Source organism: Dreissena polymorpha, chromosome 2, assembly GCF_020536995.1.
Source record: "Dreissena polymorpha isolate Duluth1 chromosome 2, UMN_Dpol_1.0, whole genome shotgun sequence".
NCBI lineage: Eukaryota > Metazoa > Mollusca > Bivalvia > Myida > Dreissenidae > Dreissena > Dreissena polymorpha.
In genome coordinates, this window is record NC_068356.1 from 24,509,985 (window position 1) to 24,524,381 (window position 14,397).

General features: G+C 35.8%; 1 long non-coding RNA gene across 1 annotated transcript; it reads left to right on the forward strand.

Annotated features, from left to right (window-relative positions):
• Nucleotides 1–5,080: 5,080 nt before the first annotated feature.
• Nucleotides 5,081–7,987, forward strand: LOC127866271 (uncharacterized). Its single transcript, XR_008042925.1, has 2 exons — nucleotides 5,081–6,626; nucleotides 7,057–7,987. It is a non-coding gene; the product is annotated as an uncharacterized LOC127866271 (long non-coding RNA).
• The last annotated feature ends 6,410 nt before the right edge of the window (nucleotides 7,988–14,397 follow it).

The following is a 14,397-nucleotide window of genomic DNA, read 5'->3' on the forward strand; positions in this document are numbered from 1 at the left end:
CAACTTACTCCGTTAGAAATTTGTCCATGACCTTCTCCTGCGCCGCATCGACCGGACAAAAGACGGGCGTGATTATGTCATTTAAAAACCACAACTTATCAAGCGTAACATTAGTTTTCAAGATGGGATCTACGACGTAGGTACATCCGTAAAAGTCTTCGTCAATATCTAGAAGAACGCTCTCTCGCCCGGTGGCCCAGTCGCTGTTGTTGAAGTACTTTCAACCCAGATCACGCGGTTTAGAAAGCCCGCCATCGTTGCCGCCTGAGGTAGAAATATACCACGATTTGGGTAGAGTATAAACAAATACTCGGAAATAGTGGTAACTTTATCTTACAGCTAAATGATATTATGGAAGGAATCTATAAGGTTCATGTAAACGTGTGCTTTACCAGTACCATGGTTTACATGCCTACTTCTTGACCATAACGGACATCTGTTTTGGCCTCTCACTTTCGGTTAAAGGTCAAATGCACGATTTAACTCGTTAAAATATAGATCTATCAACATCCTCATTCATTTGTTCTGAAAGAGGCGGTCAACAAGATTGCTATTTATCACGAAGAAAAGAAACGTTCTAAAATACCGTATTTTTTACAATTATTAGTTAATATTGATTAAAATATCACGATTGTCATATTACATTACTTGAAAAATGTTATTAAGTTTTCATATTTTCAGTATATTTGTTAATAAAATTTTACTGAGTATGTCTACCAGGTAATTTGGAGAGTTCTGTTGATGTCGTTATATTTTGTGAAACTACGAGGATTGCTTATATAAAGTATAAAATACTAGGAGTGTTTTTACTTTTTTACTCCAGAACTCCAGGGGTCAGTGGTTCGAGCCCTGTTGAGGGTTACATTTTTTATACCTATTCTTGTTTTTTTTACTGGATATTTTTAGATCCAATGTTTTAATTTATCAATGTAAAACATTTAATGACGGTATTTTAGAACTTTTCCTTTTTTCGTGATATATAGCAATCTGTTTGACCGCCCCTTGAAAGTTCAATATAGATCTATATTTTAATCAATGTATCGTATAAGAATAATTACCTTAAGTAATTATTCCAAATCAGCATTTCTATTGATTTTTAAGTGAATGCAAAACAAATCGTTAATCTGCACGCACTTGCCTGCTGAAATTACGTCACTGGATTTGCATCATTCATTCAGTTCAAGGACGCGAGTGGTAGCCATTTTAAAACGCAGTTTCATTAAACCATGACGTATTTATTTGTTAAGGAGAGATCATTATAATACAGAGGAATTAATGTGTTGGAATATATGGCTCGAATGAAACCAGTGTGATTGTAAGGTAGATTTATTTAATAATGAAGAATGTACTGTACTCGACTAACGTGATCCTTTAAACAAGTGTTCAAATTGGACAAATTAGGGATTTAGAACAGCATCAGTGCCAGACTTAAGGGGCTTAAATCATATACATGTGGTGCACTGTTATTTTTCGACGGACATTTACAAAATAAAGTTAAGGGGGAATTTTTTTTGATGAACAAGCCGTTCATTTTTAGTTGATAAAAAAATGTCTATCCACAACGGATTGCCTGATAATGCTGATTACATGAACTGTTTAGATGGAACAGAAAGATGGCGATGAACACATGTACCGTGACTCCGTGTATGTCGTATGTCGCGTGTAGATTTTCAACTTATCATGCAAACAAACAAAACTAACAGAAATTAAACATAATGTTTGTTATCCATTCAAAACGATGATAAGTATAGCATCAATTTCACTTGTATATGCCATTAAGAAAAGAGTGCGGAAAAATTGTTTATAGACTAAAATTAGCAATATCCGCAGTTATAAATGTTACATCATGCTTGAAGTGCGGGTACACATTTTGTCAGTTGAAAATGACAACCGTCTAAGTGTTTGGTCTTTTACTAAGAAAACAAGAATCTAAGTTTGAACGAAACCTTATATGTTCTACCTGAGTGTGTTTCAAATGCCAAATTCCTTTGAATCGAGGCATAGACTCTATATCGATATTTTGTCTTGTAACTCTATGGTCATTTTTATATTACTTTTTTTTTAAATTTAACCTTACTATTTTGTCAACAAAATCCTGGCAGCCTCTAATTAATTCCAGTACATAATGACACTTGGCAAGTTGCATAGTATTCTCTATGCACAAAGCCATTCACGAGCGTCGCACGCGTGCGCGAATGGCTAAACGAATCATCTGTTAGTTGTTTTCGTGCCTTTATGTATGTATACATTATTGACCGATAAAGGTAATACTATATGTACATTCTATTCTACGAAACTCCAAGTTATCGGTTACAATATAGTGTCGTATGTAAACCATAAAAGTTAAATTATTTTATGAAGTCGAGCGGTTACCTTTAAAGTTTTAATATAGTTAATCAACAAACAAATCCCCAATCACACAGTGAGTGATACCTGTATGAATCCGTCGTTTGTCTGCATGAGGTATTTGAGTTGATCCTTGGTGGGCCACTTGAAGAACGGATATCCGGGCACATTGAGAACAGGCGCCGTGTAGCTGTGACCGTCAATGTGAACCTGAGGTGGGGTAAACGGAAAAAATATGAAGTGGATATTTCACAGATTTTCAAATCGAATGTTGAAAAACTGTCCCAACTTTTAGTAATATAATTTTATAACATGCTATACCCTGTTTTCAATGTAATACAACCATTACATTTTTTTTTATATCACACATGTATAATACAACATATTTAAGCGTTTAGTTTTCGTTTATTGACCAATCGCATTTTGTTATTTTGCTTTGTAAAAGCCGAGGCATTCCAAATGACATCAGAAAATGTAACCAATATATTCGAGATTTATCATTATGTTTGCGTAAATATTTATTTAATTTGCTCATTTAAAAACATGTGATAAAAAGATCTGACACTCGCTGTCATATCATACCAAATTTTATTAAACTCGTCCAGGAAATTCGTTAGTAAGCTCGCCAAAGGCTCGCTTACTAACAAAATGCCTGAACTCGTTTAATAAAATATGGTATGATATGACAACTCGTGCCAGATCCTATATAAATAAATAAGTGAAACCCTTACTCTAAAAAAACGTCCGAAAAAAACGTGTTATTTATCAATAATATAAATCATAATAATAATAGGCGCTCATGTAATGGCATATGCTTAACCCATTTATGCCTAGCGTCTAGAAAAAGACCTTGGCAAACAGCGTAGACCCAGATGAGCCGCCGCATGATAGGGTCTGCGTTGCATGCTTGCTTAAAGAAATTTCTGTAAGAAATATTTTAAATATAAAAATAAACATACTAGACATCCCTTATTTTGGAAATAAATTGATCCAATTTAGAAGGATGGGAGAGTCCACTAGGCATATATGGGTTAATCAGGCGTATTTAGCATGACAAACTTTTGTTCTAGTCTTGGTTACGAGTTCCAGTGAGAGCTGGTTTTTGGACACACACCTTTGCATTGTTTTTGTCCAAACGTACTGTATGATTAATCAATCTGATTTCTTGTTTGTAACCTTGAATTTAAATTAAACAAAAGAACAAAACAAATTTAGAACAGAAATTTGTACGCTCACATCCGAACAAAACGAGTTTAGCTGACAGTGTATCGACCTAATCGACAAAAGAATCTTTGGATGTTTACCAGCGTGTTCCCAGTCTGAGGTATAACTCCTTTGTTCGCTGCATCAAACCAGTACGGAAGCACTGAAACAAACGCAATAAAGCTTAATTTAGTGTTAACTAAGTTTATATTAGCCCGGCATCTAACGATGCGGGAAGTGTATGGCGATTAGCCTGTCCGGTCGATCATTGTTCCATAAGTACATACGATGGTGAGCCGAAATGACATTTTATAACACACCATCGATGCTTCCTTCAAAGCTGTGAGTAGATGTTGTCTGTGAACACACATCAACAAACTCAGATCCTTCATGGCTTATTTTGACATTTACATATTTTAAAAGTTCACACACACAGTACTTTGTCAGTACTTTGATTCTTATTACTTTAGTATTTAATGCATTAAATTTGTTATATGGACGACGAGTAAGCAGTATAATTGAGGAGAGAAACAGGATTTGATTGCATATTTGTATCCGTGTTCGAGCATTATATTGACGGAAACTGACAGCTATAATACTTAATTCAATGTTATCCTCTAATTACTTAGAAATCGTGACATCTTGATCTCATCATGCGAGTATGTATTGCTAGGTTTTCGTTCACTGCTCATATATATATGGTTGTTAGTTTTTGTGCGCATTGGTTTAACTAATACTGTAAATACTATCTTAACTATCTAACTAACATGTCTTCCGCGAGGGACATTAAATGGGGGTGCAGTGTATCGGTGCTTCACACCGGGCACTTAAAAGAACCAGGGACGCCTCTGGAATCGGGGCGTTTCCTGCATCCCGCTCGAACCCCCACTAACACCTCTCTTCGGGTGGAGAGCACAGTAACAACACACACAAGTTCATACATAAACTATAAACAATAAATCATGAATACAAATATTAATGGTGTTAATACTTATAATACTTATACTAATAATGGTGATGGGGTGATTATTGCAATAAGGATAATAATAATAATTTCAAATAAAAATAAATAAATACTACTACTACTACTACTACTACTACTACGCGGAGTTTTCGCGGCTTATTTTACATTATTACATATTGCTGGTCATAAACCTATAGAAACAAAACAGAAAACCAAAAGAAGAATGGAAGTGAAATTAAAACATATGAGTCAACCGGCCACACGCGAAGTATCCGTATTTATAGGCGCGTTTTTCGAACAAACCTGTTTTAGTGGTTTGTCGGGCATTGCCATTTGATTCGATTATTTACAGTATCGAGAATCATCGCGCTCATGCTTAATACATTAGTCAATATGATGGAATAATTATTGTTTAATTAATCAAAAATAATATTTACTATTGTATTGTTGAAAACACATTAAGAATCTATTACTGACATACCATAATTATATTGCTGAATATCTTCATTTATTATTTCTGGTCTAAAGAAAATTCCAGGTCACGTAGTTCACGGATAGCGTCTTTATTATATAATATTTTATGCACACATAAAATATTTTATGTCATTGTACGATTTCTTAATTGTTGAACATTATATTGGTTCAAGCCTTATATTTAATTACTTGTGTATAACCTCAGTGTGGGGTCACATGGGCTCTTTTGACCAATCAAATTCAGTGTTGGCCATTGTGGCCCTTTGTATCCTTTTAGACTAACGAGGAATCCAATATGGTCGAAATTAACAATTACGCTCTTAGGCGATACTTCCAAGGATTAATTTTAATAGGATATGATGCCGTTTCATTCCGTTTATGTGAAGGATTATCTCTCGTTGTACGAAGACTTACACCAATGGTGTTATCCCGTGTGATACTAAGTTTAAAGGGCAGTTGAACGAGTACACATGCTTATCACTATCACTACTTATCAGTATCAGTGCCGTGTGCAGAAAACTTTGCGACGTATACGCAGTCTACCGTGAAAGGTTTCCAAGATGGCGGCGCCCACAGCGTAATTAGCGCATATCGCCAGTCACTTTTTTTATGCTGATCAGCTACACAGTTGTCGCTGCCCTGTATCAGTCATACTGATTCAGTTCAGATAAGTATTCAAATATCGTGTTAACATTTGTGCCTGACTTTAAGTTCTGGCTGTTTAAATTATTATTTTTTCTGCCTTTTTAAGAATGATGATCAATTCGGGTCAGCTCTATGTATCTTGTATATTTATTATTGTCTTATTTAATTTAAAGTTCAGCCTGGGCTTATACTTTATGAATATTTACGACACATTTGTATTGTCAGTTTAGCTGGGTTTCCCACTGTCACATTAACAGATGTCTTCACGTTTTTATGAAATAAACAATGAAACACCCTTTCATTTTAGTCTATATAATTATTACCATACCTCATTTATATGGTCAACGTGTGTATTTTAAAATTCTTGTGATGTGTTTTGTTGTGCTATTGTTGTTCATGTTTTCTTTATGGCAATTATTTGGTCGTAATATTTTCATTAACATATCCTTGTTAAGTCTGTAACTACTAAAAACTATAAGTAATTTTAATATTCTTAAAAGCTTCATATTCATATATATATATATATATATATCTTATTTGTATGTGGTGTGGTGTGTCTTATAGTCACAATGTAATTTTAACCTTCAAGTTTTGTCTTGTAGTCACATCTGGTCAGTCTATTTGTGACTTGTAGTCACAATAGTTCACATAAGGTTATACCCAAGGAGTGTCCGTAAAGGTGACCGGTAGCTGCAGAATCCCCCAGCCCGAGCCAGAGAACAGAAATATCCTTTCACGTATCCTTCAGTTAATGAAAAAGCGTGTCTTTATGATGCCAAAAACTTGCTGAAGTTTCTTTCTACATTTTTATTTATCAAACTATTTTCCATTATTATACTTTCATTAATGCTTCATAAGTGTAATATCTATCAATTTTAATTTTTTTATATAAATTTTATGTACAGGTATATGTTTTGTAAACACATTTTGATTTATATAATTATATACATAGGTGTTTCATCAAATAAGCAAGTTTCAGGTTTCAAGTATTTGTGTACGTATAACATTTGTGCTCATTATAAGCAAGACATATGTATTTGTATCTATCTAAAACACACTCTAGTGTTATTGTCAATAAAAGCCATGCTCGCTATTTAATATACTATCATTTACCGGTATGTGTCTTTATGTACTTAAGTCATGAACAATGTGAATCATATTCACAATCTTGAACTCGTGGGTTATATACTGTATGAATTATAAAAAAGCGGCTCTTCTTAACATTTGATTATGTTTTCGACTCGCAGTATATTTTACAATAGGATTTTGGAGACAATTATTTATAATCTCTTTAGCAATATTAATGTAATTTTTGTTATCTGTCATTATATTTTCAAGATTATACCAAGTTTAAATCATTTTAATCATCTGTTCTGTATGCTGCTGGTTTTATAATATATGCACGCTGTTAGTTATCATTTCAGGCCATGCCTACCTCTCAACACCGCAATACAAAGGACCTGTCCGCTGGCTGGCACTTCCTGTACAAGTACTACAAAGGGGCGATAAGGCACGTTCCCAGCCCTTCCTTTGAACACTACATTAACCTGCCTACCTCTCAACACCCCAATACAGAGGACCTGTCCGCTGGCTGGCACTTCCTGTACAAGTACTACAATGGGACGATAAGGCACGTTTTCAGCCCTTCCTATCGAACACTACATTAAACCACGAAGGACCAGAACGAACAATTACGGCTAGAAACAGGAAGACTTCACTCTTCAGAACATTGTGTTTTATCTAGTGATCTTCAGTTTTTATGTTTTATATGTCATACTTATACATTTTTAATGTTATGTCCGATTATAGTTATCAGCTCAGGCTGATACTAATGGTTTAGTTCTCTCCGAAGTAAGTATGTATATGCCTGATTAAAATTTTTTCAGTTTAGACTGATATTGATGTTATAGTTCTCTACGAAGGAACTATTTTTATGCAGGCCTTGATTATATTTTTCAATATTCGGCCTGATTTTGCTTATACCGTTCAGGCTGATATTGTTGTTATAGTTCTCTACACAGGAACTATGTTTATGAAGGCCTTGCTTATTCATTTTTCAATATTTGGCCTGATTTTGCTTATACCGTTCAGGCTGATATTGTTATTATAGTTCTCTACGCAGAACTATGTTTATGCAGGCCTTGCTTATTTATTTTTCAATATTTGGCCTGATTTTGCTTATACCGTTCAGGCTGATATTGTTATTATAGTTCTCTACGCAGAACAATATTATAGTTCTCTACGCAGAACTATGTTTATGCAGGCCTTGCTTTTATATTTTCCATTATTCAGCCTGATTTTAGTTATACCGTTCAGGCTGATATGGATGTTATAGTTCTCTACGCAGAACTATTTTTATGCAGGCCTTGCTTATTATTATTTTCCAATATTCAGCCTGAGTTTAGTTGGACCGTTCAGGCCGATATTGATATTTTAGTTCTCTACGCAGAACTATGTTTATGCAGGCCTTGCTTATTATTATTTTCCAATATTCAGCCTGATTTTAGTTGGACTGTTCAGGCCGATATTGATATCTTAGTTCTCTACGAAGGAACTATGTTTATGCAGGCTTTGCTTATTATATTTTACAATATTCAGCCTGATTTTAGTTGGACCGTTCAGGCCGATATTGAGATTTTAGTTCTCTACGAAGGAACTATATTTATTCAGGCTGTGCATATATTTTTCTATATTCAAACTGATTTTCAGTATTCCATTCAGGCTGATATTGATGTTATGGTTCTCTACGAAGGAACTATGTTTTATGCAACCCTTGCTTATATTTTTCAGTATTCTTCCTGATTTTAGTTATTCCGTTCAGGATGATATTGAGGTTATAGTTCTCTACGAAGGAACTATGTTTTATGCAACCCTTGCTTATATTTTTCAGTATTCTTCCTGATTTTAGTTATTCCGTTCAGGACGATATTGAGGATATAGTTCTCTACAAAGGAACTAAATTTATGCATGATTTTAGTTATTCAGTTCAGTCCATGCTTATATTTTTCAATATTCTGCAGGATTTAAGTTATTCAGTCTAGACTGATATTGATACTATAGTTGTCTTCGAAGGAGCTATTTTACCTAAGTTGGGTACCAGATCAGGTCATGAATGTACTTACATGTTCTGCCGATTCAGATATCTGGACATGCCATGCATATATTTATCTTTTAATTTCTGCCCAGTCAGGCATCGTTGGGGTTTACACTACCCCTCTAACTAAACTTATTTCTATTTCTTATGACCAAAGTTTTTAACTTATTTTCCCTGTTTTTCTTATTGGTATGTGCCAATTTTACCGTATATGCCAATCTTAACGGGTAGTTATTCTAACAGTTCTAGTGTCAACACATCTTTCCCATTATAAACCTGTGTGTTGGCGTACTATACGAATAAAATTGCCTTCTGCCCGATAATCTTCATCTCACAAAAGATGCTTCTGGGTCTAAGATTTTGAAGCTACTGTTGGGCATATTAGTTTTTCATATCTGAGTTAAAGGGAAGGTCGCCCCACAGGGATCTGCCACATCCCTATGTAAATAATCATGCTCCACTAAGTCACACCAAATAAGATCAATACGTTTCCTAGGTTTTGTCCTCGAAAGCCATTACATATATATTTTCCATCATAATCCATTACCCTTTTTACTTTGCTTACTCATAAGCGATAATCGTTAGCCCAGTTCTTTCACGTTTTAAATCACGGGTTTGTTACCCGAGCTGTTCCATATGGTTATTCCCACAGATATTCCTCTGGATTATTGGTATTTGTTGTATATGTCTCTTTAACTGTCTGCCAGTTTACATCTGCAGCCCAATTGTTTATTAAATTTTGATTGGTCGCTCTTTTTCAAGTACATTCCGAATCTTACTTTTGTCAAGGTTTTTCATATTATGTATATATGTTAACTGACAGTTTATTGTTCTAATGGTCTTTTACTCATTTACTGGTACATGTACTTCATGCCAATGCTGGTTGCCTGTCGGTTCCAAACCACAGCTCCATAGTTGTACTACACAGTACATTATTGCTTTCCCTGTTTATGTGTTACAATTATTAATTTGCTTTTGTTGTGTTGCTTGACTGTTTATGTTTAACCAACAGTTTAACCCCGCAGGTAACCTTTTACCTATTACCAAGGTCTGTTATCAAGGCAATGTTTGTCTTTTTTATCTCATTGTCTGATAGTTTAAGAATGCTGTTCCATTGTTTTACTATATGATTGCTTACTCCTGTATGGGTACATATTTTTACTTTTGTTGTTCTGCTGTACAATCTATGTTTACCTGATAGGTAAAGGGTGCAGATTGTATTTAAAATTTTACCAATACCCTTTATTCAAGCCAATATGTGTTAAATACTTTTCATATGTTGTCTGATGGATAAGGGCAGCCCCTACATTGTTTTACACTGGGTTCATGATATCATACTACTTAACCACTACATTTTAATATTTTGCTTCGTCAGGTTCTTGTACATTTAAGGTTAATCTTATAGTTTAAAGCTGCACATTCATTTTCACCTCTTAACAGGTACCTGTACTTAGTCTTAATTCCAAAATCTGTTGTATACATCTGTTTGGTCATCTTGTTGGTTTAAGGCCGCAGCTCCATTGTATAACATATTATTGTTTACTTTCTTATCGATACAGGTAATTTTTCACCTATAACAAAGGCCTGTAATTAGGGCCATATCTGTTGTATATATCTCCTATGCATGATGGTTTAGGGCCACAGATCCATTGTTTTCCTATATTATTGCCTACTTTTTACCGTTACATCTTTTTTATATTTATTTTCGTTGCTTTGCTTTACAATTTATGTTTACCTGACAGTTTAAGGCTGCAGGTAATTTTTCATTTATTAATAAGGCTGCTGTTTAAGGCAAGTATCTGTTGCTTATATCTCCTATGTTGTCTGGCGGTTTAGTGCTCGGATCGGGGATTATACTATATTATTGATTGCCTACTCTTTAACCGGTACGTTGTCTTATTTTATGGTGTGTTGCTTTGCCGTACAATTTATGTTTACCTGACAGTTTTAGGCTGCAAGCAAACGTTTCACCTTTTAACAAGGCTGTTTATTAAAGCCATTATTTGTTGGATATATCCCCTATGTTGAATGACAGTTTAAGGCCGCAGATACATGTTGTTGTTTTTTTTATCTTTTTTATGGCATTTTATAATAAATGCCCGTTTTCAATCAACAATATTGTGTTTGTTCTTTCCTTCAAGTCATACGAGTCCGTCCGGTCTATGACCTTTTCATTACCACCGAGGACAATACATAAATAACGATTATTTTACTGGCCGCTAACTCCGGTGATGACCTGTATATAAACTCGATACCCCGCAAACATAAATAAATCATATGATATATCAACGGAGTTTTTAGATCATTTATTTACTTTACCTATCCAATTATAATAGCAAATACAACATAACAGCAAAATTAATACATCCCAGCTTGATACATGGTCTGGATGTATGGCAGGCGGGTGGGAAGGAACGATGGTGACTCTGGGTAGGGCTTTGGATGGCTCCATGGTTGGTTCTCGACTGATTTGTTGTCGCGCGCAGCAAGTGGGTGGATGAGGGTGCTTGTCTCGGGATTCTTCAGCGGTTGGGTGCTCGGGCCGGGGCAGTATGCGGGCGCGGGGGGGGGGGGGGGGGGGGGCTCGGGCTCGCTCGGCGTGGATGCGCTTGTGCGGGGGCGGGGGGTTCTGCGATCTGGGAACTGCAACAAAATACAACCCTTCACGACTGACCGACGACCGTAAATTACCGACAGACACCTCCTCTTCCGCTCCAGACAAATGCACAACAATCACATACCACACACTATACACAATCATACACAGATCACCACCAAGGAACCCGGAACGCACGGGCGTGGCGCTCTCATACGCGCCACCCGTAATGAGTGGGGGTGTGAGAGCGATACGTGTGTTTGTTCCGGGTCCTATGTACCGGGTGGTGTTGGGATGTGGGTCGCGTTGAGTGTCTTGTACACTAGTAATGTGCGGGACACTCGGCGGGATCCGCTCCTCATCACCACCTTTAGGTAGATAGCACATTAAGGTCTCATTGGCCAACGTGCAACGAACTCTTTTAAAAATCTAAGTATTTGGCGAATACCCGGGAAACCGGGGTAAATTTGACCTACTTTGACTCTAAAATTAATCGTTTTCCCCTGAGAGGTCACAGGGGCAGGTCGGGCTACCGTAACCTCGTGAAGAGGCCAGTAGGACCTGTAAATAAACTCTGAAACACACAGGGTTGAAATGCAATCCATTAAAGTGAGGCCTCGCTTCCACTGCTCTTTATACTTTTACATGTTTACATGTTGACAGGAATATGGATGTAAGTACTAAATATTAGAATATAGCCTTTAAGTATAAACGCTTTTGCGCTGGTAATTCTATGAAAATAAAAGGTGCACGCACAAACTGTATTGATGTCGAGAATTGAGTGTAAAACTGTTCTATCTATTAAGCCTTTTCATAAGAGATAAAATTGTTTCATGCAGTAGAACAGTGTTACAAAGACGCGGATATGTTTCCAATGCTCTGGTGTTATACTCAAATCAGCCAATGGAATAAATGAAGTGTATTCATTCTTACCTAGCCGCCGGAAATTTTATTTGAATTTTATTGGACACTTACAAAGGTCAGGTAAGGTGAAAAGCTGGCTTAATACAGCTACAGTATGCCGAACAAGAAATATCTTTAAAAAAAGATATACGGCGTAAATAGTTTAATGAATGAGATCAAGGATAGCGAATGTCTTTTTCTGTGCAGTTCTTAGCTGCATCACACGCAGTACGGGATGTTACGGGGAGTTTTCGCGGCTTATTTTACATTATAACATATTGCTGGTCATAAACCTATAGATACAAAACAGAAAACCAAAAGAAGAATGGAAGTGAAATTTAAACATATGAGTCAACCGGCCACACGAGAAGTATCCGTATTTATAGGCGCGTTCTTCGAACAAACCTGTTTTAGTGGTTTGTCGGGCATTGCTATTTGATTCGATTATTAACAGTATCAATTATCATCGTGCTAATGCTTAAAGTGATATTATGGGCATTTTGCACTGTTGAATTGAGCTGAAAAGAATTAACAGGTCAAAATAGTCAGTTAAAATGTGGTTACTGATTAATTATCTGCAACTCACCTTGCTACCAGTTGTTTATAAAAATATATTTTATATTCGATATTCTTACGTGACCCACCCAGTCCTGTAAGCTGAAATGATCCGTAAAACAATTTCGTGTCTTTGTGTCGTATGAACAAATCTTAGTTCTTCTTGAATGCTCTGAGCTTTTATGAGTACATCTGGGAGTTGGATTATTGCAACTAGAACAAATCTGCACTAAAACTAAATTTAGGTTCAACTCGTAAACGCATGATCAGTTGTCAAACGAAAGTACGGTTGATATTCAAATGCATTATTTTTCTCTTTCTGGTATATTGTTTTAGTATGATGATGCTGCATTAATTAATATAAGTGTATATGAAGTAGAAACATCAAAAATAATCAACGGTTGCGATAGACACCTATAAACTGTTACATGCTCATAATATCACTTTAGTACATTAGGCAATATGGACGAATAATTATTGTTAAATTTATCAACAATAATATTTATCATTGTATTGTTGAAAACACATTAAGAATCTATTATTTACATACCATAATTATATTGCTGAGTATCTTCATTTAACATATTTCTGGTCTAAAGAAAATTCCAGGTCACCTAGTTCACGGATAGCGTCTTTATTATATAACGATTATTTTACTGGTCGCCAACTCCGGTGATGACCTGTATATAAACTCTGAATGTCCGCGAATTGACCCGATATACCTCGCGGGTTGAAATGCAATGCTTTAAAGTGAGGCCTCGCTTCCATTGCTCTTTATACTTTTACATGTTAACATGTTGACAGGAATAAGGAAGTAAGTACTAAATATGATAACATAGCCTTTTAAATATAAACGCTCTTGCGCTGGTAATACTCTGAAAATAAAAGGTGTACGCACAAACTGTATTGATGTCGAGAATTGAGTGTAAAACTGTTCTATCTATTAAGCCTTTTCATTCGAGATAAAATTGTTTCAACAGTAAAACAGTGTTACAAAGACGCGGATATGTTTCCAATGTTCTGGTGGTATACTCAAATCAGCCAATGGAATAAATGAAGTGTCTTCATTCGTACCTAGCCGCGGGAAATTTTATTGGAATTTTATTGGACACTTACAAAGGTCAGGCTAAGGTGAAAAGCTGGCTTATGCAGCTTACGCCGAAAAATTCTGCGAAAACAAGTGCAGCCGGTGTAAATTTGACCTACTTTGGCTCACAAATAAATATTTTTCCCTGAAAGATCACAGGAGTAGGTCAGCACATAAGGTAGTCCTGAAGACTCAGCGATGAACTGTAAATAAACTCTGACACACAGGTGTTGGGCGCATGGCCAAGGAACAACAACACTATAAATATGTCATTTAAAACAACATTTTTCATCACATTGACAAAAAAATCTGATATCATATATATGAACATATTTTATATCAGATTTATTTTCACCCGTGCTCTGACATACATACGCATTGATCACTCTTTCTGGTGCGCCTTGGGTAACGGTAAACTCTGACACACAGGTGTGGGGCGCATGGCCAAGGAACAACAACACTATAAATATGTCATTTAAAACAACATTTTTCATCACATTGACAAAAAAATCTGATATCATATATATGAA